General features: G+C 42.9%; 1 protein-coding gene across 1 annotated transcript in view; it reads right to left on the reverse strand.

Moving 5' to 3' along the window:
- LRP6 (LDL receptor related protein 6) overlaps positions 1-27,897 on the reverse strand; it is a 334,641-nt gene that overhangs the window by 206,834 nt on the left and 99,910 nt on the right. The gene's annotated exons all lie outside the window — the stretch shown is intronic.

The following is a 27,897-nucleotide window of genomic DNA, read 5'->3' on the forward strand; positions in this document are numbered from 1 at the left end:
ATTAGGAAAAAAAAGCAACTACATGATTTAAAAAATGCTTTGGATTGTGTCGCTTTAAAAGCTACTGTCTCAAGTGAGCTTTGGAAACTTTTACATCTTGCTACATTGCTTTAATGCCTCCAGTTACATCATTCACAAACAGCTAAAAAGGAAACCGGAGACAATAGCAGAAAAATGAATGAGCCCATTCAATCTGCTCAGTATTTCCTATCCAAACTATCAACGATATTATTACTATTTATTAAACTTGATATACCACCTTATTCCAGACAGTCCCTAGGCAATTGACATTCTGAATTTAAAACATAACTAATAGAAAGCATCCCAGCTGCCAACCATAAAATGTCACACCTGTAGGATATCGCTCCTTATTCAAGACAGATTTTATCTTTTCCATTGTACACCACCCACCCGTGTAGCTGAACATGCAAGACACTTTCTATTTCATGCCCAGCACCCCTCTGCTCTGATATCAAAACCACAAGGCCCCACAGCAATCCAAGAGCCACAAGCACTGGTACAGCTGTCACCCAAAACTTCTAGCTTCCCAGGTCTTTTCAGATAGTATCAACTCCATCAAACAAGGACTGCCAGAGAGAATCAGCTTCCTGAGTGTCTGCATTTCTTCTAAGACTTCTAGTTAGTGTTGTACTTATGACAGACCCAGCTGTTAATTAATGCTAGTCTTGTAGAGTTCCAGACAGACTCAGCTAACATGAATACCTGCACTTCTGCTAGGACTTCTAGTTATTACTGTACATGCAGCCTTGAACAGATCCAGCTGCTAATTCTTCCATTCTTCCTTCACATTATTGCAACTAAGGATGCTCTGTGCTTATCCTATGATTTTAACTGTTACCATTTCAGTCTCCACCACCAACTCCAGGATGACATGCCTGGTGTTCAACACCCTTTCAATGAAACAATATTTCATGACATCGCTCAAGTCCAAACTCTAGAAGCAATTTATGACTCTCTCGTTCTACAACTTTCTTTCCACTGAAAAAGATTTGATGCATTCTTAATTTCAGGTATTTAAACATCTATCATGTTTCCCGTCTTGTCCATCCTACGAAGAGTATACATATTTAGATCCCCAAGTCTAATCTCATAGGGCTTCTGATGCAGACCCTCCACACTGGTCTGATACCATTCCTCTGGATTGCTTCTACTTGGTCTACATCCTTTCAGGGGTATGGCCTCCAGACCTGGAGACAATACTCCAGGTGAGATCACACAATGACCTGTACAATTTAGTCCTGGGGGAATTCTGCACTACTGCTGTGTAGATTTTGCGCAGAATCCCCCCCCCCTCCGTGCAGAAAATGGTAGAGGAGACCCCATCATGCCGTGAATGTAGCGCGTGAAGATGAAGGCCCTGGTGCAAGGTTCACCGTTGGCAGTGAAGATGAAGGCCCCTGTGTGCCACGAACAGAGCATGCTCTGCTCACAGCGAAGATGAAGGCGAGAGAGAGAGAGAGAGAAGAGAGGGAGAGAGAAGAGAGGGAGAGGGATATGAGAAAGGGAAGGGGTGAGAGAGAGAAGAGGGTGAGAGAGAAGAGGGTGAGAGAAGAGGAGAGGGTGAGAGAGAAGGGGGGTGATTAGGAGGGTGTGAGCATGGAAGGTGAGAGAGCGGGGGGGGGGGATGCTTGAGTGTGGGTGCCAGAGAAAGGGAGCCTATATGAGGAAATTGTGAAGGAGTGTGTGTGAGAGAGAGATTGGGAACTCATGTGTATGAAAAAGGAATCGTGTGTATGTGAGGGTAATAGCCTGTGTGAAGGGGTGCATGAGAGAAAGACATAGGTAGCCTGTGTGAGGATATATGCATTGAGAGAGAAAGGGAGCTTGTGTGGGTGTGTATGCAAGAGAGAGGGACCCTGTACGAGGGGATGTGTGTGCGAGAGTGTGAGAGCCTGTATAAAGGTGTGTATGTGCACTACAGAGTGTGAGAGGGAGGGACAGAGGTAGCCTGTGTGAGGGGCAGTACTGAGAACAGGGTCAAACTCTGGGAGTGGCGATAGAGTGGAAGGAATTGAGCCTAGAGGTGGAGGGGAGAGATACTGGCAGGTAGAAGAGTTGGGGCCTGAGAAGGCAAAGTGGCCAGGGGAGTAGGGAGAGTGAGTGGAAGGGACACACTGAATTTCTAGGGAAATTCTGCATCTTTAAGTAATAACTTTTGCCCCCAGGAGTAACAATGGCACAATGCTTCCTTTTTTTTTTTTTTTTACTAGTTATACCTCTCCCCATGCACCCCAGCATCCCTCTCACTCTGAATACCTCACTGAAATCTTCAGATATAATCACCGTAAGGTGTCTCTCCTACTTTGTGGACACCAGTAACTCATGCCCCACTATATACAGCTTCCTTGAATTTCTGCATCCAAAACGCATGTCCTTTTCTTAGTATTGTTATAAGTTAATTGTAAACCAATATGATGTCTCGACGAATACCGGTATATAAAAACCTAAAAATAAATAAAATAAATAAATATTGAAAACAGCTGCCCAGTAATTGACCACTCCTTGAACTCTCTTAGATCACTTCTCATACCATTTACTCTGTCCAGCATGTTCACTCTGTTGCACATATTTACAAAAGGCATACATATTTCCTCCAGCTACTCCACTATATTGCTCACAAATATATTGAATAGAACCAGACCAAAGACAAATCCCTGAAACTCTCCCACTCACTTTTCCTTCTACGGAATGAATTCCATTTACCCACTAAGTTCTACTGTCCATCCCCTCAACCAGTTTATAACCCAGTCTACCATCTTAGGTCCTACCCCTACCTTATACATGAGCCTCTTATGTGGGATAGTATAGGGTGGCCCATGGAAAAGTAGCCTCCCTCCAATGCACTGGTATTGGAGGCGGGCTACTTTTCCATGGGCCACCCTGTATAAAGGGCTTTGCTGAAATCCAAGTACACCACATCTTGTCCATCCCTGATCTAATTCTCTGATCACCCAATCAAAGAAATCAAAAGATTTAGATGACAATCTTCTTCATAAAATCATGTTGCCTTGGATCCTGCCATCTGCTAGATTCAAGATCCTGCACTATTCTTTCCTTCAGAACAGCGTCCATTGAATTTTCCACCACTGAAGTCAGACTGCTGTTATTTCCAACTACTTCCCTATTTCTACATTTTAACAAATGGACAATGTGCACCCTTCTCCGCACAGTCATCTCCATAGATCTATTAAATAGATTTTTTGGAAAATCCACCAAGACCTCCCTAACCTCCCTTAATATCCTAGGTTGTATCTCAGCCATACCCACAGCATGGTACACACCTCCAGTTTTTCTAAATTTACACACCCTCTTTCATAAATGGTGCAGTATCTAACCCACATTGCCATACATACATTTGCCAAAGTCCATCTCAAATCTCTTCTTCCATGAATATTGAACAGTATTTGTCATTTCTGGTTCTTTTACCTGTTTTGCTCCACACATTCCACCTTTTCCCCTTTCAGTATTACAGTTTGGCATCTGCCCTTCCTCCTTTCACTGACATCTGAAAAAAGTCACCACACTGCTTTAACTTTTAAGCTTTTTTTCTTCCCCTTATTCCTTGCCATCCTATTTTTTCCACCTCTTCTGACAAAAGCCCTTGAGGAAAAAAGTGCCATTTTAAGAAAATATTTTTAAAAAAATGCCATACTAGTTAAGACCAAAGATCTATCAACCCAGCAACCTGTGCCCAACAGGGGTCCAACTCCATGTCACAAGTACCCAGCAAGAACACACAGAATTCTTTCAGGAACTTGTCTCAACTCTTTTTAAACCCAACTATGCTAACTGCTTTCACCACATCTTCTGACAAAAAATTCCAGAGTTTATGTGAAAAGTGAAAAAAATACTTTCTCCAATTTATTTTAAATGTGCTACCTATTAGCTTCATGGAATTCTCTCTACAACTAGTACTATAAATAACTGTTCCCTGTTTATCCATTCCACCCCATTCAAGATTTTATAGTCATATCTCCTCAACTGTCTTCTCCAGAAAGAGCCCTAACCTATTTAGCCTTTCCTCATAGGAGCTGTTACATCCCCTTTATCATTTTGGTTGCCCGTTTCTGTACCTTTTCTAGTTTTGCTAAATTTTTAAGATGGGGGGTAACCAGAACTTCACAATACTCAAGCTGCAGTCACACCATAGGTCAATACAAAAGCATTGATATCCTTTGTTTAATTTTCCATTCTTTTCCTAATTGTACCTAACATCCTATTTACTTTTTAGATCATCGCTGTGCATTGGGCCAAAGATTTCAAAGTACCGCCTACAGTGACTTTAAGGTCCTTTTATCTGGGTGCTGTCGTTTAGTATGGAACCCAACATAGTACACTTATAGTTTGGATTATTCTTCCCTATGCACACCATTTTGCACTTGTCCACATTAAATTTCATCTGCCATTTACAGTTCTAATCCCCAAGTCTCACAAGGTTCTCTTGCAACTTCTCACATTCAGCTTGTGATCTAACAAGTTTGAATAATTGTGTGTCAACTACAAATCTGCTTACCTCAATTGTCATTCCTTTTTGCAAATAATTTATAAAAATGTTAAAAAGCTCTACCTGAGGCACACCACAATTTATTTTTCTCCACTGAAAAGAGTAGGACTGAATGGTCAATTCTATCTATCCTTAAGTCAATTACCAATCTACAATAGGACATTGCTTCCTATTCCAATTTTTTGCCAAATCTTAGTCAAATGCCTTCTGAAAATGCACACACGTCAGACCCACTTCATGTCGATATATTTAACTACTTCAAAACAATCTAAGATTTATAAACCAAGATTTTGTTACTCTGCCCCATTAGTTTGTAACTATCCAGATACAGAGTAATGGAGCAGAGCTTCTACTATTTTGCTTGACATCAGGCTCACCGATCTGCAGTTTCCTGGATCATTCATGAAACCCTTTTTAAAAACAGGTGACCACTACCCAGTTTGGGGGGGGGGATACAGGACAATTCCCTTCTGGAGGTTTAAAGGCTGAGTCCACCATTTAGGGCTGCTCTTGATGGGACTTGGAGCCAGCGATTATAGTCCTGAAAGGTGGGTGACTCAAGCACAAGCAGGGCCTTTTGGAGGGGCTCTGGCCCAAGGAACCAGGCTCAGCATTGATGCCACAAGAGCTAGAAGTTGGAGGTAATCCCACGTTCTGGGAGCTTTCTGCACCAGAAATTAACTCCTGGTTATTAGTTTGGATATTCTGGGGGAAGTCCGAATACTTGCCCCTGTTCTGTATTGAAGTGGGCCCTGAAAAACTCCAGTGTTTGTGATAGGTCTAAGATTGCTCTTTGAGAAGTTTACCACCCAGCTTAACTGTTGAAGGGAGGTGCAGCACTGCCTGTCTGCCCTCCTGAGCCAACTTGGCTCATATGAGCCTAGTGTCCAAAAATGGGGGCATCACAATAACCTGCATTCGTAGAGCTGCCACCATGACTTTGGTAAGATCCTGTGGGCTGTTGCCAGACTGAAGGGCAAGCTTGAAATAAAAAATGCTTGCCCAACATGCAGATCCTTAATAGGTTCTGGTAAGCCTGCTGGATAGGAATGTGGAAGGACGCTTCTGCTAGGTCCAATAATGCTGCTATCACTGATCATAAAGTCTCCATTCAAAAACGGGATACATGCCAATATCTGTTGACCCCTTTGAGGTTCAACACTGAGCGGAAGGATCCACCTTTTTGGAATCACAAAATAAATTGAGCAAATGCTGTGTCCCCTCTCTTGTGGAGGCATTGGTATGATTGCTTGTAGGCACTGAAATTTTATTACTGTGCCCTTGACTCCCTCTCTTTTGAGGCGGGGGGGGGGGGAGGCACAGGGGAAGATTAAAAAGACCTTTGGGTAGATTATTTTGCAATCAGGAGCATATCTACTTCTCACAATGACTAGGACTCATTGGTCTGAAGTGATTTGGTTCCATTCCATGTAGTACTTCAGCAGGCACTCTGCTACTGGGACTACCTCCAGGGGGACCCACTGGGAGTCCTTGTGCTGGTCAGTTGTCACCTTCTGCCTTTGTCTTTCTTAGCTCCCCAAAAGGACTGGCCCCCTACTTTGAGAATTTGAAGAAGGTGGCTTTGCGGTTTTATACTTTTGCCAATCTCAGAAGCATTAAGTCCTGAAAATCCCTGCTCCTGTGTGAGTCTTACCCTTGGGAAATCTCTGGGGTTTTGATTCTCTAGGTCCTTCACCAGTTTTTCTATATTGTCTCCAAAAAGGAGATTACCTTTGAAAGATAATTTATATAGTCATAACTTTGATGCCACGTCTGCTGCCCAACTACCCAGCCAGAGAAACCTTCTGCTGAGGCCATTCTCAGGCCTTAGAGGACATTCTCACTAGGCTGTACATATCAGCCAAAAGTGATATGGCTGTTACCATGCAGGCTAATTCTGGTCTGTCTAGAAGCTGTTGGATCCTACAAAGGCCAGCTCGGCCAAATAGCCCCTACAAATGGAGACATGGAGGGCCACTGCATATGTTGTAAAGGCTTAAGAAGTTGTCTATTTTCCTATTTCGGGGATCTTTGAGCGCTGACCCTCTTCTACGGAAACGACAGTCTCATGTCACTGTTGCTACCATGCATAGGCACAAGGGATTCAAAGAAGGCTGTTTTTTTCCTCCAACAGCAGAGGTAAACCTTATTCAAAGTTCTTCCTTCTTTTAACCCTCCATGTGAGTTTCCCATTCTGTAAGATCTATACGCCTCAGGGCCTGGGCAACAGAACAGAAACCTCAACCAGTTCTTTAGAGGAAGCATCTGACATCCCCCAATGTCTCAATCATGCTAGAAATAACGGCCACCAGCTCAACGTTCCACAATAAACAGACTATGGTTACATCGTCCTCCTCCCAGAACTCCCTTTCTTCCTATGAATCTTCTGGAGAACCTTAGGGAGAGTCCACCCCAGACTATGAAGCTTCCCTAGAGGCGTGGGTAATCAAATACCACACTGGGGGCGTTCTGAGCCTTCCCTAGGCACTCATGGCTACTGCCGCTAAGGAGTGAAAAATGTCTCTTGGGGATTCAGATGTCCCTGGTTCTGCAGGTCTGTGCATGGCCGTGTATGTTTTACGCATGGCCATTATAAAGTCTGTAGAATAATATTCCTGCCACAGGTCCTTAATGCCCCTTTGGGCTCTTTGAAGGGTGAACCCCTTTCCACAAGAGATCCCCCACCAGGGGTACTAGGGAGGAGAGTTCACCCTCCCCCACCATCTTGCTCTACATGCAGCTGTCTGGCTCACTCAGGGAATCTGCTTCTCAATTGCTCTTTCCTTGCCTAAGGGGTTGAGCTCTAGTCTTTCTGAATCTAACAGGCTCCCTTTCACAGACTAGGCAGAAGGAGCCTGCAACACTCATGACTTACTTGACCATGCACACTGCACACTTCCTCCCTCTATGCATGCCTGAAAATCCCCATGGAGCCAACAAGAAAGCAAATGCTGCCATGGAGCGTAAACTTCCTCTCCCCCATGGTAAACAAGCAATTCTTGCTCCTGCCCTCTCTCAGCTGTGCCTCTGCAAACTGAGAATGCTTTCAATTCTCAAGGTTGCCACTAAAACAATGTCCCCAGCAACAGACTTCTCTCTGCTACTCACTACTCCTCAGATGCTTCTGCTGGATGCTAATGCATTCCCAGCTATCTCCCACTCCTGCTCACTGAGCTAGCTAGTTTGGGTGTTTTTTTCTTTTTTTAAGAGCCTCCACCAAGCAGAGAAAGGAGGAGTGAGGGAGGAGAGTCCTAATGGCCCTTTTTACTTTTCTGCTTAAGGGCTGCAAGGTTCCTGCAGGATTCAGGAACCATTCTCTGGGGAGCTGCACAGAGCTTGAGGGGTAAGGGATAACCACCCAGATTTCAACCAGTGAAGGATCTAGGAGAAATGCTCCCACTAGGAAAATCAACCCTTAGAAGTTATTGTCCCTAGAGCAACAAGGACTCAACCAGGCCAGGGCCACATCCTAGGTCTGGGAGTTACCCTCTTCACGTGTCCATAGTTGCAAGAGATACTGGATTGTCTATGTGTCCTCTCTGTCCATCAGCTGTAGAGAAAGGAAATCCCATATGCAATGACTGGTCTAGCAGGAAGAAAAGGAATCTTTCTTAGCAATGATTTGCTCACCATAGAGGTCATACTAACCACTCTGTAGTTCCCAGCCTCCTCACTTCCACTTTTATGAATAGGAACCATATCTACCTGTCTCCAGTCATCAAACTACTCCTGACTAAAAAAGCATTGAGAAGGTCAGACAGCAGAGCTGCCAGGATTTTTCTAAATTTCCTTAGTACCCTTGGATGTTTCTCATTTGGTCCTATCACCTTATCTACTCTAAGTTTAGTTAGCTCCTCACAAACACACTTTTCTGAAAATCAATTGAATTTTACCTAATTTCCAAATCTTATTTGTGCTCATTTTATGTGGTTCTGCTCCTGGCCCTTCCACAGCGAACATCAAATATTTGTTAAGCAATTTTGTTTTCTCCTCATTGACCTCTACATATTTCTCTCCGTCACCTCAGAATTTCACAATGCCATTTTTGCACTTCCATTACTATTAAAAAAAAAAAAAAATGTGTCCCCCCCCCACGTCCCTGATTTTATATTTACTTTTTTTTTCCCCATGTGAATTTTTGTATTCGTGATTCTGTCCCAGCTTCTCAAGTTTTTCTAGGTATTGTCCCCTCTCCCTTTCTGTAATCTCTTGTAGTTTGTTTTTCTAAAGAAATAGTACATAAGGTAAATTAGACATTATGTACGCTAACCTTTTCTTTTTCTGCTTTCCTTTATTTATTTATTTATAGATTCTTATATACCGCGGTACATATAGTTATACATCACCTCGGTTCACAGTGAAACAATAAATTAGCAACAGGCTTTACATATAACAGGTTAAACAGAAGAACATTTAACAGCTACAGGCTTTACAAAAATAACGGGTTTCAAGGGTAATATGCTAACTTCATTAACTATGATAACCAAAATATATTAATTTTCAAATGTTACGCAGGAGTAATTGACTGTCAAAAGCAAAATCCAATGTTCCTTTAAAGTCAATAAACAGAAATTAAATAATGGATGGGGGTAATAGCGGAACAGCGGGATTGGCAGTATGAGATAAACATATGAAGAGAATAAGAACATGGTGCAGGTAAGTAAAAATATGGGACAGCTGCATTTCAGATTAGTTATTGATCATTGTGAGAAGGCTTGTTCAAACAAAGTTACTTTCCTAACACAAAAGTTAGTTGCCTTTATAACAACTACTTTTAGGTTTTGCCCTCTGCTCTTCCACTTCCTCTAGATTTTCCCATCCAGCTAACAATTCCTTAAAGTACTCCCCCCATTTTAACAAAGTAAGTTCTCCTGAAGTCTAGGACCCTCTCCTTTGAATGAACAGTCATCTCCTGTGCATTAATACTGAACTACACCATCCGGTGACCACTGGATCTCAGATGATCGTTCACTACAATATAGTAACATAGTGAATGACGGCAGATAAAACACGAAATGGTCCATACAGTATGGCCAGTAATTTACTTTTTGTGGGGTAACTGCTGCTCCATGCAGGCCACCCCCAAGCCTTCTAAGGGTAGTAGCAACTGCTGCTCCATTCAACCCACCCCAAGTCTTCTGTTGTTCCTGTTGATAAGTACCAGGTCCAGTATCACCCACCTCCTGTGTGGGTTCAGTTATCAATTGACAGAATAGTTCTTCCTGTAAAGATCCATTTTTTTTTAAACAGGCTTTTAAATTTCTTAATTTGGATTAGATCCTCTTATTTTGATGGCCTTTTTATTTCAGAAATGCTATTTTGTTGTTTTTTTTAAGCATTTGTCATTTGATTGATCTAGTTTAAATATTTTATTTAATGTGAATTATGCTATGTTTTAGCTGACTTTCTTAGTGCTTTTGTTGCAATGTGTATGTCAACCTATAAGCCACTTCAGTCCTTGGCAATAGCAGCCTATAAATTCTTATAAATAAAATAAGTCTCCCTGTTTCTAGAAAACTCTGCAGTTGGAATGCTCCAAATAACATCCAGCAAACTGAAGTTCCCTAGCAATAGCACTCCCCTTTCAATTTTGTGAATATCCTATCAAATCTCTAGCCATTTCTTTTGTTGGGACGAAGGACTGTATATTTCACCAATATAAACAGATGTTCCATTCTCTTTTTCTAAATTAACACAGTGCCTCCTCTTTACCTCATAAGCCCTGCAATTCTTCTGCGTTAATATTTTTATATATAGTGCCATGCCATCTCCCTTCCTTCCTATACAGTCCTTCCTGAATAGACTGTAGCCTGTTATAACTAAATCACAGTCATGGTTTTTCATTACCATTATTGCGATTCCTAATGTATTAGCTTTTCTAATTTGTAAAAATTTCACTTCACTCTGGCCAGGCAAATGGTAGTATACCTCCACTGCTATACCATTCCCCATGACATATGGAATTTCTACCACAGAGATTGCACATTGTATTTTGTCTCCTATAGGACTTTTATCCTGTTTGACTCTAACATAACTTCATTGTTGACTTGCATCTGTTGGGTTCTGGCATAGTTTCTGGCCTCAGCTCCTTGTCTGTTTCCTGGTTGGCTTTAGCCTCTCTTCACTTCCTAGTTTTATAGGCCCAGCACCCTGGACTTCCTGTGGCTTGCCCTGATTATGTCATCCTTCCTGCATATAAGCTTGCTCATCTTGTTGGGTGATGTCCGAACAAGTTCTATACCCGCATGTCCTCAGTGAGTTTTGGATCCTTGCCTTGCCTGCTGCATGTCTTGACCTGTGTGTTCACCGGATCTTGCCTTGTACGCTGCCTGCCTGGACCTCAGCCTCTTACCGGACCTCGCCTTACCTGCCGTGAACACCTGCCCTCTTCTTCAGTCTTCGCTCCTCTGGCATGGCCATGGCCCATCACATGTCAGCTGACCAACGCGCCTGTGTTTGAAGACTGGACCTTCTCCTCCCAGCACCAGCCTTCAAGGGATTCACATGTCCACCTCTGACCAGTCCAAAATGGCTCACAGCGTGGCTGGAGGGTTGCCCCCATTAGAGATTCTATGCTATCCTTAACATATAGCAGTACTCCTCCACCAATTTGGCCTCACCTATCATTTCAATATCCTGTTAATAGTGTCCCATTGGTTATTCCCCTTTCACCAGGTCTCTGAGATGCCTATTATTCCCACCTTTATTCAGTGCCATACATTTTGACTCTCCACATTTTTTTTTTAGACTTCTAGCATTTGCATAAAGACAATTCAAATATGTTTTTAATTGGATTCACAATCTGCCTAGCAGTTGAAGTGCGTAGTTTGGACTTAACTATCTCCATTTGCTATTTAAATATAACTTGTCTATTTCTGACTCTATTACAACCATTCTAATCAGTATATTGTAACTTCTCTGTTATGCCAATACCTTTTTTAAAAAAGGCACCTCTCTCCAAACCATGCACTGACTGACTGTTGACTTCCCCCATGATTTAGTTTAAAGTTTGCTCTCCTCCTTTTTAAATGGTTTATGACAGCAGCCATATTCCACCCTGAATAAAGTGGAACTCATCCTTCTGGAGTAGGCTCCCCTTCCCCACAGTACCCATTTTATAACAATCAAAAGCCCTCTTCCCTACACCATTGCTTCATGCACACACATTGAGACTCTGGAGCTTTGCCTGCCTTTTGTATTCATCCCAATTTTGCTTAAGAACATAAGACTTGCCATACTGGGTTAGACCAAAAGTCCATCAAGCTCAGTATCCTGTTTCCAATAGTGACCATTCAAGGTCTCAAGTACCTAGCAAGATCCCAAGAGGTAGATAAATTCCAAGTGCATATCCCAGGGATAAGCAATGGATTTCTGCCAGTCCACCTTAATGGTTTATGGACTTTTCCTCCAGGAACTTGTCCAAACCTTTTTTTAAACACAGCTACACTAATAGCTCTGACTAAATCCTCTGGCAACGAATTCCAGAGTTTAATTATGCATTGAGTAAAAAAAAAAAAAAAAATGTTCTCTTGTTATTTTTTAAATGTATATATAAATACTCCTACCAGCATCACAACTTTTGAAGGTCAGTTTTAAGGTGGTGATAAACTCTGCATTTTGCAGCTGCAGGCAGGGAAATGACTCAGACAGGTTGAGACAGAATCAAAGAATAAGCACCAATTAGCAAAGTTATTAACAAAATCATGCAGAACATGTTCTGAAAAAAAACCTTTAACGCTCAAACCACACTGGTGAAGAATGGGAAAACCCTGAACTTGACACACTCTCCTCCCTATACCTAGGACAAATGCAACACTCTCCACAGGGCAAGGAATACAAAAGCTGCAGTACTGCCCCTACAGCCAGTGCATTACTATGGTTATATATCAGGGCTTGACAAATGCCGGGCAACGGGCTGCATGGCAACCAGAAACTGAATGGTGCTGCCTATGGCCATAAGGGCCAATGAATGAGAAGCAGCAGCAGCAGCATCAGTTTATGTGAGCTGAAGAGAAACTGATAGCACCTGTGGCCCTAGGAGGGGGTAATGGCAACATCAGCACCTAAAAGTAGGATGAAGTCTGTGGCCTATGTGGGCCGATTGTTGGGCTCAAGAAGAGATGTTCCTTATTAGTAGTGGGTGAGTTGTTTGAGACTGAGGGAGACTGATGAAGTATTGACAATCAGGAAGACTGGTGTGAAGGAGGGAAGGATAAGATCTCTCAGCAGCTGGCCACATCTACTCCCTTCTCTTCCTTGTGGAGTTGTATGCTGAACCCGTAAAGAACAAAACCTAAATTTTACTCCAGAATTAATTGCACCTCTTTATGCACTTAGAACATAAGAACATGCCATACTGGGTCAGACCAAGGGTCCATCAAGCCCAGCATCCTGCTTCCAACAGTGGCCAATCCAGGCCACAAGAACCTGGCAAGTACCCAAAAACTAAGTCTATTCCATGTAACCATTGCTAATGGCAGTGGCTATTCTCTAGGTGAACTTAATAGCAGGTAATGGACTTCTCCTCCAAGAACTTATTCAATCCTTTTTTTAAACACAGCTATACTAACTGCACTAACCACATCCTCTGGCAACAAATTCCAGAGTTTAATTGTGCATTGAGTAAAAAAGAACTTTCTCCGATTAGTTTTAAATGTGCCCCATGCCAACTTCATGGAGTGCCCCCTAGTCTTTCTACTATCCGAAAGAGTAAATAACTGATTCACATCTACCCGTTCTAGACCTCTCATTATTTTAAACATCTCTATCATATCCCCCCCTCAGTCGACTCTTCTCCAAGCTTAAAAGTCCTAACCTCTTTGGTCTTTCCTCATAGGGGAGCTGTTCCATTCCCCTTATCATTTTGGTAGCCCTTCTCTGTACCTTCTCCATCGCAATTATATCTTTTTTGAGATGCGGCGACCAGAATTGTACACAGTATTCAAGGTGCGGTCTCACCATGTAGAGTATTGTGTTAATGAATATACCTCAACCCAGTTCTAAAGGGATTTCAAGAATGTTTATTATGGATAGAGAGTTCTTAAAGTAGAGGTGATCAACTCTGTTCTCAAAAGTCAACAGGTCTGGTTTTCAAGATATCCATAATGATTATGCATGAGCTATATTTGCATAAAATGGAGGCAGTACATGCAAATCTCTCTTAAACCTTCAATGTGGATATCGTGAAACCCAGGCCTGTATGTGGACCTTGAGGACAGAGTTGTCCTTTTAAGCCAATGGTTGACAATTTGCACATTTCTGCCACTGGTTTATATCTATAAGGCAGCAGTAGAGACATGAAAACTGAAGCAAAATGATTAGCCCACTTCTTGAGTTAGCTTCTGCAGACCTGAGTAACCGGTTTTCATTTGATTCTCTATTGCTTCACCATGGTTCCATTCACCGCAGCATGGCATGCCATGGCCCTAGAACTGTCCAACTAAAGCATCTAAATCTCAACAGCATCCAAAAACCTTGTTCATTACTAAAAATGATTTTCCCTCCAAGAATAAATGCCAAAGATGTATGGAAGTTGCTGTATTAATTTTAGAGTTATTTTCCTTTCTGGCAGAGGCATACTTTTCTTCTGTAAATGCTAAACCTGCAATCATGACTGAGGGGTCCTAAATTATTCCTGTGGAAATTCTGCACACAGATGTGCAAATTCTGCAAAATAACACAATATACAAGACAGTCTAAGTAATTAAAATGTAATACAGAAAAATGTTATTAAAGATGCAGAGTTTAAAATATGTTAAGCTGAATTTCCCTAGAAGTACAATGTAAGTGTCCTTTCCACCCTCTCCCCCTAGTCAGACTCCTTTCACTTTGCCCTCTCAAGCCCCAAACCTCCACCCTCCATTCTCTCTCCCCTCCACCTCTAGGCTCAAGCCCTTCCACTCTTATCTCTACTCCAAGAGTTTGACCCCTCTCTTACTACTGCCCCTCACACAGGCTCCCTCTAAACCTCTCTCTCTCATACACACACACCCAGGCTCCCTCTCTTTCATGCACATACACACCCCTCATACAGGCTCCCTCTCTCTCTTGCACACATCCACACAAGCTCCCTTTCTCTTATATGCATATTTATTTATTACTCATTTGTTGGTTTTATATACCGTCGTTCAGTATTCTAATCACAATGGTTAACAAAGTATAAAATACTAAACGAAACACATAGTACAGGTGAAAAAATTATAAATACCAAAGGCCTAAAATCAAATACAGTAACTCATTAAATATTAACAGAATCAAATTGTTAAAATTAACAACCATTATAAAATAGTTAAAAAAAATAAAAATTGAAGTAAAACAGGAGAATAAAATTATTCAAATAAGACTTCACTAGTATTAATGCTTTCCATGTCAATGTTTGCTTCCTCTCACTCAGGCTACCTCTCTCACACATACATCCCTACACAAAGGCTCAGTTTCTCACACACATTCCTTTGTACAGGATCCCTCTCAAACAAACACCCTCACTCTCTCACATACACACAATCCCTTTTTCACATACACACACCAGCTCCCAATCTCTCAAATGTATACAGATGCCTTCACAATCTCCTCATAGGCTCCCTCTGACAAGCACCCATGCACCCTCACACATGCTCTCACACACATACACACACACCCCTACTCAGCCTCGTAGTCTCTAGCTCTCACACACAAGTCATCCAACTCACTCTCACCAGGGCCTGGCTCCATCTTCGCTGCGAGCAGAATGGACTTCACTCATGGCCGCGGGGGGCCTGCACCATATTTGCCAAGAGTGGGATGGGCTCTGTTCGTGGCACACCAGGGCCTGATCCATCTTTACCGTGACAAGTATGGACTCTGCTTGCAGCCGTCAGGGCCTGCTCTAAATTCTGCAGAGGGGAATTCTGCACACCACAGCAGCAAAGAATTTCCCCAGGAGTACCAAATACCTTCAAGAAACCAGAGGCACTTCAAGCTTACCTCAAACCTTCCACATTCATTTCAAGAAATTCAAAGGTTTCTACAATAAATCTCAATTTTAAATAGCATGAAAGTTATTTAAAAGGAAAAAATAATTCTCAGATCCATCTTAGCAAATAACCTTAACACTAACTGCAGGAGGTCAGTTTGGTGGTATGTAGTTTAAGCATCTTGTATATAATTTAAGCCTGTTGTCAAAGCTTTATTGCCAAGGAAATCACCTTAAATCTGCCTCCATTGGTAATCAAATCTTTGTTATAAATGTACTCACTAATAAGTCAAAATTCAGTGCACAAATATATGTACAGCCTATGAAAGCTTAAAGGACTTTCCAAGCCACTCTGGCCACTTAATGAAATGGGAACAAGGACTTGATGCTTTTTTTTTTTTTTTTTTATACAGGAGTCTTTTTTTCACATTAAACAAAAAGAACTATGTCAGTGCACTCCAATCCGTACTTCAGAAGAAAGCCGCATCCTCTAAAGACAAGCACTGAACAAAATTTCAGAAAGTACAAATACAGTAAAAACTCTTATCTGGCACTTTACCATCCAGAATGCTCTGATAACTGGCATCTGGCCCAGGCAGCACTTTTGGTGGGTTGGCTTGGGAAACAGAGCAGTTTTTCTCTCATCTGCTTTGTGCTCTGTCCACTCTAGCCTCCCCCCCCTTGCATGCTGCTCCCTGGGAAGGGATGGCTGGGGCAGGAAGCAAAGGGCTCTTATATAATGGCTTTTTTTTTTTTTTTTTTTTAATTCTTCAAACAGCTATACTGAATTTCTAGGAGTAGCCAAGTTGACAAGAGTGACAAATTACCTTACGTAGAATAGGTATGCGTGAGGTCATTTGTGACTTCAAAGCCAACATGCCAATGGAGCACATCAGTGTTTCATAATTTATGAGATACTTCCCAACTTAGCAGCCCAAGTCCTTCAGGATAATTGTGGTGGATTTGCTTAAAGAATGTTTGATTAATACATGGTACATATTTTGCATCATGGTCTGAAATAGTGTACATGAAAAGTACCAATTCCTTTTAAGCACTTATGTCAGTACTTATAAGGCTGCAAAGCCCAGTAAATTAAGAAGCTACAGTAAGGAAATCAAAATTCTAGAGGAAAGTTTTCAGTTTTTGTGTGGTGCATGCACACAAAAACTTTTTTGTGTGCATGCACTTTTAGGTGAGACCACTTAAGACAATAGCATGAGGAAAAAGCGATAAAGCTTCTACCAAGGAAATATCCAGATTACAGCAACAGACACTGAAAGAAGAGTAAGCAGCTGAAGATGTCTGTTAAAAAAAAAAAAAAAAACAAACGCACCACACCTATGAAAAAAAAAAAAAAAAGTAAATCTAGCTCAAAGGAGAAAGCCAAGTTCAACTGAAAAGGAAGAACATACAATTCAGACTGACTTATGAGTACAGAAATGAGGCTTAGAGGTTTTAGGTTTCCCAAGGCAGAATGCCCAGAAAAGAAAACGTATACTAACAGCATATCAAATCTCCTCTCTCGTCATTTGCAGATCTCAGAGAGAGGCCCTTCTCACTCCCCCCACCCCTTCCCTAGGATCTGAAACCCTTTCTGCCCTCTCTCTAAAGCACACTAGCCCACTGCAACAATGTCAGGAAAGTGTGGGCTAAGAGGAAAAAGGAGACGAGAAGATGACGGGAGAGTGTAAATAAAGGTTAGCCAAGGCCTGGGGCCAGGAAGTTTCAGCTCTGCTCCTTGGAGGGCTGAAAACAGGTCTGCTTTTCAAGATATTCAAAATGAATATTTATCACGTGCCTGTATACAAATCATTTATGAACAAGACTAATTTGCATAGCTTAGTTAACCTGAGAACAAGACCGGTTTGCAATCCTCAAGGACCGGAGATGGTAGTAAAGAAAGATTGCTTTCTGCAGCAGAGACAACACCCAAACCGCCTGCTTGTAAGAACTGAATGATCATGTTTGCCTTTCAGTTTTCCCCCCAATTTGAGTTCAGGGATCTGAACCAGACTCCCTTTCAATCAGCTGAGGGCAATGGAGGCCATCACCCGTCCCTTCCGAACAGCATTCGCTTCTCTCTTAGGAGACACTAACCCATGTTCAACTGCTGTTATATTCAGCCTTCTAAGTTCTTATTCGAATATTTGTTACTATCACCAAGGATCAGCACCAGCAGAGACAGCCAGGTTTGGGAACAGCACCATCCATTTCTAGGGCTAATTGATTCTGCAGATCATTTCTTGCACACACCTTAGTGAACTGAGTGCAGGTACCTTATGGACCACTCTTGGTAAGCGGAACAGGCACAGTGGGGTGAACCAAACGCTAGGTTAAGGTGTTTGACGCCAACGCTCATCAGATCCCAGAAAATGTGTTGGTTGATATAGACAACAGGAGAGTGGCCATGGAAGTCTGAATTCACTAAGGTGTGTGCAAGAAATGATCTGCAGAATCAATAAGCCCAAAACATGGATGCTGCTGTCCGGATTTAATCAGGACCACTGTGGACCTCCACCAGTTTCTCAAACTTCACTCTGTCCAGGCACGGTTCACCATCTTTCTAATCCTATCACATGGGCACATGCTCCACCTTCCCAACAGGGCAGATGAGACAGGCTGGGAAGAGGGGGGGAGGGGGCTATAAGATTGACTGCCAGAGTAGAAAGCCACCTGCTTTTCCACCTGACCCAGAGCCAGTTGCGGCGCACTGCTGTGGAGGAAATGCACCATGCAAGTGCTGGGACTGTCCCCCTCAATTCAAAGCTGTTAACTGATCTATAATCAGCTAACGTAAATCCTGGAAAGAATGACCTTGCTGGACACAATGTGAACCACAGCAGCTTTCAATTCTTAGTGTTAAGACAACTGCATTGAGTCTACTTCAGGCGGATCCTTTAGCATAACTGATAAAATAAGTTACAGGGACAGAAAATCACAAATTACCTAGTTCTTTACCCAGCTAAGCAGCGGTGAAACACACCAGATAAGTCTTGACTTACCTGGCTATCTGGCAGCTGCTTCAAGCTACCAGATAAATCATTATTTATGTGGTTAAGTGGCAGCAGCTGTGTCACTTACTTCGATAATCGCCTGCAGCAATGCCTTCCCCCACCTTCCTGTGTTAAAATGTGCGTTTGGTCTGTGTTAAACACACATTTTAAAGTTTGTGCCCTTTTTTTTTTTTTTTTTTTTAATTCCTGATGTATTTGCATAATATTAGTTTACTGCATTGGGAGTTAAATATTTTAAGCTGAATGTTAAAACCGTGCACTGAAATCAAATGCACAATTTAACACTCAGCTACCTGCTTCTGCTTATGAGTATTGTTTTCCCGCTGAGAGTTTCAGATCAGCAGAATACAAATCTGTTTAATAAATTAATCTCGGTGCTTTCCGTCTGTCTAAACTACTTCAGCCTTAAACATAACCTCTCTACTAGGATATTCTAACTGCCCTGTTTTACAATCTGTGGAAGATATACCCCTCCAAACAACACTCTTCTGAGCAACTGTATACTTTCCTGCATGGACTAGTTTAAAAGTAGCTCCACCTACTATCGGCTCGATACAGTAAAGTGGGGCCGCGGTTACCCCGCTCCTAACCCGCTTTCTACTCACTTTCCTGCCGCGTTAGCCCTTCCTGCGATACACTATCCCCTTTTACCCATCCTCACCGCCTCTTTAAATCACCAGGTAACCCCTTCCGCACGCGGCATGTATATCAGATGTAAACCATCGAATTAGCTATCCCCTCCCATACAGTAACGCGCGCCCCGACTATCGCTATTTCACCCTGCCATTTTGCCGCGCGTTTAACCTGCTAACTTACCGCCTACCCTTACCCCTGCGTTAGAGGCGGGGTAAGGATAGGCGGCAAACTTTCCCCCAAAAGGAAACCTCTAAAAACCTAAAATCCCCTCCTCCCCTAGCGACTTTTTGTTGTTTTCTTACTTTTTGTTGCTTTCAGTTCCTTCCCTTCTCTGCCATCCTCCGGAGGGGCAGCCGGCAGCGAAAGCGGCTTGCAGCGTTCCCTCGCGACCACGTGCAGCGTCTTTTGGGAGGAACCGGAGTCCTAGCGCCTCCAGTGCCCTGGAGGAAAAATCCCCCCCCCCCCCCCCCCCGGAGAACCCAGCTGGGGTTGAGAGGCGCGAGTACTGAGTGAATCCCCTTACCCAGGGCAGTGCCCCTGACAGGGGCTGCAAGGTAGCGAAGCGTACTTTCATTGGCCTGAGCGCCCATCAATTTGGGCGCCCCAGCCAATGAAAGCACATAGACGGGCGTGACGCACGCCGTGACGTCATGCGCGCCCGTCTATGTGCTTTCATTGGCTGGAGCGCCCAAATTGACAGGCGCTCAGGCCAATGAAAGTACGCTTCGCTTCGCTTCCCTCACAACCTTGCAGCCCCTGTCGGGGGCACTGCCCGAGGAAAGGAGATTTACTCAGTACTCGCGCCTCTCAACCCCAGCTGGGTTCTCCGAGGGGGGGGGGGGAGGATTTTTCCTCCAGGAGAACCGGGACCTGCGCGGGGGGGACCGCTGCGAGCCGTTTTCGCCACCGGCTGCCCCCTCCGGGGGGTGGCAGAGAAAGGAAGGGGCTGAAAAGCAACAAAAGGTAAGTTGGCACATGTCGAGCCGCTTCAGGAGGAGGGGATTTTCGGTTTTTAGGTTTTCATGGGTTAAAGTTGGGATCCACTTCCTGGTGCCTGTCATTTCAAACATCATTTGAAATGACAGGTACCAGCGCACCCAGGATACTGTATAGGCGCTGTATTAAGCGTCTATACAGTAAAATGGGTTGCGCGGGCCTAACGCTTCGCCTAACGCTTTGCAGACGCGGCTTGCATTTGCATGCCATTTCAATGGAGTATCGAGCGATATGTGATCAGAACAGTGCGTGGGGCAAACGAGGGTGCGCCCGGCACTGCCGCACTCTAACGCGGCCTTACTGTATTGACCCGTATGTTAGTGCCAGCATCCTCAATCCACTCTGGTTAAGGTAGAGTTCATCCTGGCAGAAAAGGCTCCCTCTTCCCCAGAATGTTCTCCAGTTCCTAACTAATCTAAAACCTTCCCTGCACCATCATCTCATCCACACATAGACTCCCCCAAAGCTCAGCCTGCCTCTGGGTCCTATACGCAGAACAAGGAGCATTTCTGAGAAAGCAACCCTGGAGGTTCTGGATTTCATAAGAACCTAAATTTAGCCTCCAGAACCTCCATATGTCATTAGTACCCACAGATGACTCCTCCCCAGCACTCTCTAAAATCTTATCTGGCATATGAAGTCCACTACTTTCACATCAGGCAGGCATGTTATCAAGTGATCCTCAAGCCCATCAGCAACCCATCTATCCTCATTTCATCAAATTGCAACTAGTTCCCCAGGAACCGGTATTCTCATCTTTTCAGATCATGTAAATGACCTTTGTAAACTAACAATTCTAATATAAAAAAATTCTAATATTACCTCAAAATATTAATCCAAAGTCCATTATCCCTAAACATACACAATTCTTAACACCTGCAAACCCTTAAAAACTCATACACAATATACACAGCCAGTAATAGTTTAACCCTTTAATCTTTTTTTTTTTTTTTTTTTTTTAAGATTCTAAGCAAGTCCAACTTACTACTAACAGATAAAGGTTCAGCACTCACTCAGGACAGATTTACTTAGTTTTTTCTCTCTCTCTCTCTCTATATATATATAGTTGCCTTTCTGAATGTATAATTTGTAATGTCATATATAGTGTCTTCTGTATGTACTAGTTAAAGATAATGTATCTACCTTATAAATGGGCTCTGACCGACAGCCCGTAAATGCGCAGTAGAGAGCAACTCTACCGCGCATGCGCGAGAGCACGTCGATCAGAGCAGAGCGGCGCCGGGAGGAAATTAAGCCATGTGAGGGCTGCGGCGAGGCACGCGCGCGCACGAGAGAGAGAGAGAGACCCGCGGCTCTGACGGACGGAGAGAGAGCACGTCGGTCAGAGCGGAGCGGCATCCGGGAGGAAATGGAGCCATGTGAGGGCTTTGGCGAGGCACGCGCGCGCATGAGAGAGAGACCCGCGGCTCTGTCAGACGTGCATGCAAGATGAGTGCAAAGGGACAGAGGGTGGAGGGGGAAGAGCATAGTAAAAGAAATGGGAGGACCAGAAGAGGAGAAGTGGGAGAATAAGGAAGTGAAGGGTGTTGAGCAAGTGAGGGAAAGGGGAGTGTAATGAAGAATGAGGGGAGAGGGGGGCTGCGGGGGCAGACCAGCGGGTGATAGAATGGGAAGGGGCTGTAGGAGAGGACCTGTGGAAGAAAGGAGGGACATTGGGAGGATGAGAGATGAGGAGGAGCAGTGGGAAGGTGGGAGGGGGTTGGGGAGATGGGGTAGCAGGACAGTAAGAGGGGAGGGGAGCTGAAGGAGGGAGCATAGAGTGCAAGGGGGGTGCAAAGGGAGAGAGGGTGGAGGGGGAAGAGGATAGTAAGAGGAAAGGGGAGGGCCAGAGGAGGAGGAGTGGGAGAATAAGGAAGAGAAGGGTGCTGAGCAAGTGAGGGAAAAGGGAGTGTAATGGAAGAATGAGGGGAGAGGGGGGCTGCAGGGGCAGACCAGCGGGTGATAGAATGGGAAGGGGCTGTAGGAGAGGACCTGTGGAAGAAAGGAGGGACATTGGGAGAATGAGAGATGAGGAGGAGCAGTGGGAAAGTGAGAGGGGGAGGGGTTGGGTTGGGGAGATGGGACAGCAGAAGAGGAGCTGGAGGAGGGAGCATTGAGTGCAAGGGGAGGGCAAAGGGAGAGAAGGTGGAGGGGGAAAGAGTACACATCCGGACACCTCCACACACAACACTTAGCTGGCATTTGGAACAAACATCTCGCCCGTTTAACGGGCTTAACGGCTTGTATTGTTGTATATAGTGCTTTTTGGAGTGTATAATTTATATATAGTGTATAAGGTTATCCACAGTGTATAATGTTATACACAGTCCCTTTTTGAGTGTATAATTTGCAGTGTTACATATGTTCTTTGGTTGTTTTCCATCAGGTACTGTTCCTATTCTCCTCTTCCTCTTTTTCACTCTCGCCCCTTCTTTCTTCCTAGCTGCACCCCTCCCCCACCCTGTGTTTTTGTATTTTCCTCCTTCAGTTATATTGTAAACCGGCATGATGTACCCACGAATGTTGGTATATAAAAGCTAATAAATAAATAAAATATACTTCTATGGCAATTACTTCAAAGAAAAATACTGAAAAAAATAATCTCTTCTGAGGGATTCATACTAAGTATATGAACAATTGTCCTTAGCTAATCTCCATTCCTGTTTTCTAATAATGCTTCACTTTAACACCTTTTCACATCAAACACTAGTTGCCCAGGCCCATGATATCCAAAGCCCTATGCTTACCCCTTTCCCACCCTCCTCTTTGGAGACATGAGGACTTTCCTATACAAAAGCTGGGGAGAGCTCGCTCATGAAACACCTGAGCAAGACTGAAGGCATACCAGTATGCCATGGCACATGGTTGGGAAATACTGTTATACATACCCATTTTCAAAAGAGAACTCAGCAGGAGATATAAGACATCTTAATTAGGAGCCTTAAGGTGCCTATTTTCAGTTGTTTAAGATGCCTTAAACAGCTGAGCATAGGTGCCTAAAGATAAAATTTTTAAATTCAAAAGTATAGCTATCTATATCTTTTGAATTTTGGCCCTATATTTTCAACTGTTTATAACAGTGATTCCCTACCAGTGGCCTTCAGATTTGCTCAGGTGTGCCACAGGAAAGTCACCATTGCCTGATGCTCTGATCCAGGCCAGCACCTGGACTCTGATTTCAGCATCTCACAGCAACAAGACACCAGTGGTGGCTCTGCTTTCTGAGAACGTGTGTAATCCTATGTTTCTTCTTCCTAGCTACAGCCTGGCGTGTAATTAATAGGCAGCTTTCAGGGCATGAATAGCTGGGCCCTGCTTTGTGCACCACACACACTTCACACAGCATCTCCTCATTTTCCTGCTCCTGAACCTCTTCCTTTTGAGTCCTTCCAGCATTTGTCTTATCACCAGGGAAAGTGTACATGAACACTGAATGTGACTCACCGAGTTCTAGGAGCAGTGCAGTAGTGAAGGATTTCTGGCAGACAAGGTAACTGAGCTGGCTGCCCACACCACACTGATTTCTCCCTTCTCCTGCACTTTATAGAGGGAGCTGATCCTCTCTCCATTTGTTTTAAAAGCTAGTGGGGCTTTCAGTGCTTCCCAAGTTGTTGGGGGTTTTTTTTTGACCACACAAGTCATCTTCATGTCTACACCACTTGCTCAGGGAAGACTTGTGTGCTCCCAAGCAGGCAGCGCAGACATGAAGGTTAATGTAAGTGTGCCTTGGATTTGAAAAGGCTGGGAAATACTGGTGTACTGAATTCCTACAATAGTGTATAAAGGCAAATGATTTCTCTAATGGAATTTTTTTTACTACTATAGATTAGGTTATACTAAAGTGTAGTAAGCTTTTCATAGTAAACAGCTCAAAGACTAAATGGCCCACATTTTAATCAATAGCAGCTCCCTGTCTCACCCCATGTCTTTTATCCAAATTCTCAACCCAGTTCTCACCACTGTCATCTATATTTGTCTCCCCCATCACAGCCCTTCTTCTCTTTGCTCCTCCAGCTACAGAGGCAGCAAGTGTGAACTGATGCTGCTTCCTTTCCTTCTACAACTTATTGGCTCTTCTGAGCAAACTGAACCTATTAGCTTCAGAAGGCAGGAGGAGGAGCCTCTTGCTCAGTAGGGCTTTTTCCTGTTCCTCCTCCTCAGGCCTTCTGTGCTGATACCTCTGCTGGCAGCTCTGAGCAGTGCTGACCCCACACATACCACCAGACAAGGGGCAAGCAATAGAGCAAAGCCAAGAGGCAAAAGGCCTACATGCTGAGCCTCGAGTGAGTCATCTGACCTGCCTGCTGAGTACTGGGTCAGGGGGAGCAGAGGCAAAGCTTACTCCTGTTGTCTTGTAGCAATCAGTTGCTGAGACTTCCTTCTTGTGGCCTGCCTCAAGGTACATTGGTGTGAGAAGTAGAGCATAGCTTGCTTTCTTTTGCCTGCCCAGGTTGTCTTCCAGTTCTTTCCTGCTCCCACCTGCAGAGCAGCCTTTCAGGTGAGTCTTCTCCTATCGCTGCCTGTCTATAGGACAGGGGGAGAGTGGAGATTGCTGCTTGAATTGAATCTATCTCCTTTTTCTAGGTATGCCAAGGGGTAGAGAAAGCAGCAGTTGGGGAGAGACAAGGGTGTGAGAAGAGTCAAAGGTAGGAAAAATCAAAAGTAAAATAAGCAACCACGCAAACCTAGGAGTGTGTGGCAATTTAGCATACTTTTATGGAAAGAAAAACAAGTTTTGATTTTTAAACTAAATATTCTTAGAACTGCAGGAGTCACTGTTTCATCATATCCTTGGACTCCATTGGCACTATAATATTATTTAATCAAAATATATTTTCTTTGACAAACACATTTTTCCATTTTTGCAGCATAGGATATTTTGTAAAATATGATCATTTTGAAATTCCTATATAATAATTTTGTATTTTATTTTTGTTTTAATTATCAGATAAATTTCTAAAATTGCCTGTCTTTCTAAAAATTGCTACCTGGTAGTGAGAAAAAAAAATTTATGTGATGACCCCTTACATGAATTAGACACCCTCGCAGGATACTGTCAGTCTATCTAAAACCAATTCACCATTAATGAAATTCAGCCAGTTTAAACATGAATTAAAGATCACCACTTTATTTAAAAAAAAACAAAAACCCTTCCCTTACTATAAGCAATGTATCATACTCAAATTAATCTGATATAAAATACAGTTAGAATGGACTCAAAAGTGAAATACCCCAGGATGAGGACAGTCCTGCATTGACTGGGCTTGGTTAGTTGGGAGGGGATTTAAAATAAGCAAAAAATTCCTTGGGTAGTTACAAATGAAGGCTCATGGCACAAGATCACATGTCTGGTTCCAAGTGAGCTGAAATCCAAAAGGAGTAGGAGAAAACTGCTGCCCCTCTCACCCACCCCAAAAGTGAAATCTCTCACAGGCTATTATAAAATCTATGTGGGTCTAACGCCAAAAGCTCTGAAGTCAAAGAATAGCAAGTTTGTGTTCCTGGAACACGAAAGTATAAAGATATTATATGATGATTTCCAGCATAGGCTTCTGTATTAAGATACATGCGCTTCTACAAACAATTCAAATAACTCATTGTACCATATCTCACATTTATTTAATTTGAACTCTTCACTTTCTCCAACATACTCAAGATGATTACACAAATGCATATATTACACAGGCAATATATAATTCCAATAATTATATCCAATTACTATTAAAAATAATCAAAATCTCTGTCAACACACTCACAAACAAGCAACTGAACTAGTACTGGAACGCAAGCAAAAGAAATTTGCATTTCACATGCCATTTGTTTGCCATCCAGTGTCTGATTGGACATTATAAGATACTGCCTAAACAGAATTAGCTTTTAAGAAATGCAAGATCAGCAGTTGACTTACATGGCAACCAATCTTTTGGCTAAATCACTGTTCCACTAAAAGATCAACTTCATACAAAACATGAAGCAGAAACCAGCTATAATAATTTTGCTCCTCTCTTCCCAAAAATAGTTTAACCTGTAAGACTACCCCCAGCAGTCAGAGACATTTAGGACCCAGCAAGCACAAATGATCATTTAAGGCTAAGGATATAGTGGGCACATTACAAAAAAAAAAACCAGAAGCAAATGCTTTTTTATTTCCATTAAAACTACCAGGGAGACCAAGGGAAAGAGTGTTTCTATTCAATTGGCAAACATCTGCTATGCATGGTACAGAGGAACATGAACACTAATTGTCTTCCTGCCTAGAGATCCAAGGAAAAGATCCACAGAGAAACAGACCCTTAAGCCAAGAAGAACCGTTTGGGCAGGTGAAGAGGTTGACAGAACCTTGAACTGGCACATTAGCCTTTATCAGTCAGAGCAATGACGACCTGTCAAGAGATCAAAGAGCATACCTTGCACAAAATACATTCCAGCAGGGGGCTTTAAGTGCTTATTTTGGACAGGAAAAAAAAAGCCCACCAAAGGAGACTCAAATACTATGTATAAAAACAAAACCAAATAAATAAGTGAGCCACAAGGAAAACTATTCGTAAGTCAACTAGACAAAAATCTAGATATTAAAACAAAGTATTGTTGTGAGCACACCCTTACAATATTGTAACATTTCAGACTAGTTATTAATACACTGCTCTCACCACTAGGCTACTCCTCCACTCAACTGAGTCAACAATATTTCCCTTCAGCTGCCTGTATTCCCGAGTATTATTCAGGGTCAACTCTGCTTAGTTTAAGAATATAAGAAATGACAGGCTGGGTTAGACTAAGGTCCATAGAGCCCAGCATTTTGTCTCAGACAGTGGCCAGTCCAGATCACAAGTACCCGTCAAATCCCAATAGTTGATCTTTTTTCTTGTATCTCGCTAGCTTTCTCAAGTCTACCTGGCTAATAACTGTTTATGGACTTTTCTTTCAGGAACTTGTCAAACCCTCTTTTGAAACCCACTATGTTAGTTGCCTTGATCACATCCTCTGGCAACAGATTTCAGAATTTAATTTGTACTGAGTGAAAAAAAAAAAAAAAAAAAAAAAACCTTCCTATGATTTGTTTTAAATCTGCCAGTTGCTAGTTTCATTGAACATCCCCTAGTCCTTGTGTTGCTTGAAAGGGTAAATAACTGTCCTGTTTACCTGTTTCATACCACTCATTTCATAAATCTTAATCATATCCCCTCTCAGTCATTTCTTCTCCAAGTTAGAGAGCCCTTATCTGTTTAGTTTCCCACCACTGAGGTAACCCTAACCAGCCTAAGGTTTCCAGTCTCCTTCTTGCGACCATTTTTTGTGAAGCAGGACCACAACCACCCTTTTCTAATCTTGCAGCACCATTCCTGTTTCCAAGGATCTATTGAACAGGTCTTTCAGCTGACCCACCAGAACCTCTCTAAGCTCCTTCAATATCCTGGAATGTATCTCATCTGGTCTCGTGACCTTAGCCACTTCCAATTTTCCTATTTCCACTTAAAAAATCTTCTGTAAACTGAGAGATATCTACCCCACCTTCCATCCATGCTCTTACCATCCAGCAACAGTTCTTCCCCAAGGTATTCTTTAGTGAATACTGAAATGAAGAGTTTAATATTTCTGCTTTCCCCTCATCTTTCTCCATACAATGACCCTTGTCTCCTTTTCAATCTTACAATACCACAACTGGCTCTCTTCCTTTTTCTGGTATTTCTGAAAAATATTTGCGACCTCACTTTACTTCTTTGGTAATCCTTTCTTCCACTCAAACTTTTACTATTCTGATTTATTTTCTTATC

The sequence above is a fragment of the Rhinatrema bivittatum genome, chromosome 4 (genome assembly GCF_901001135.1).
Source record: "Rhinatrema bivittatum chromosome 4, aRhiBiv1.1, whole genome shotgun sequence".
NCBI classification, from domain to species: Eukaryota; Metazoa; Chordata; class Amphibia; order Gymnophiona; family Rhinatrematidae; genus Rhinatrema; species Rhinatrema bivittatum.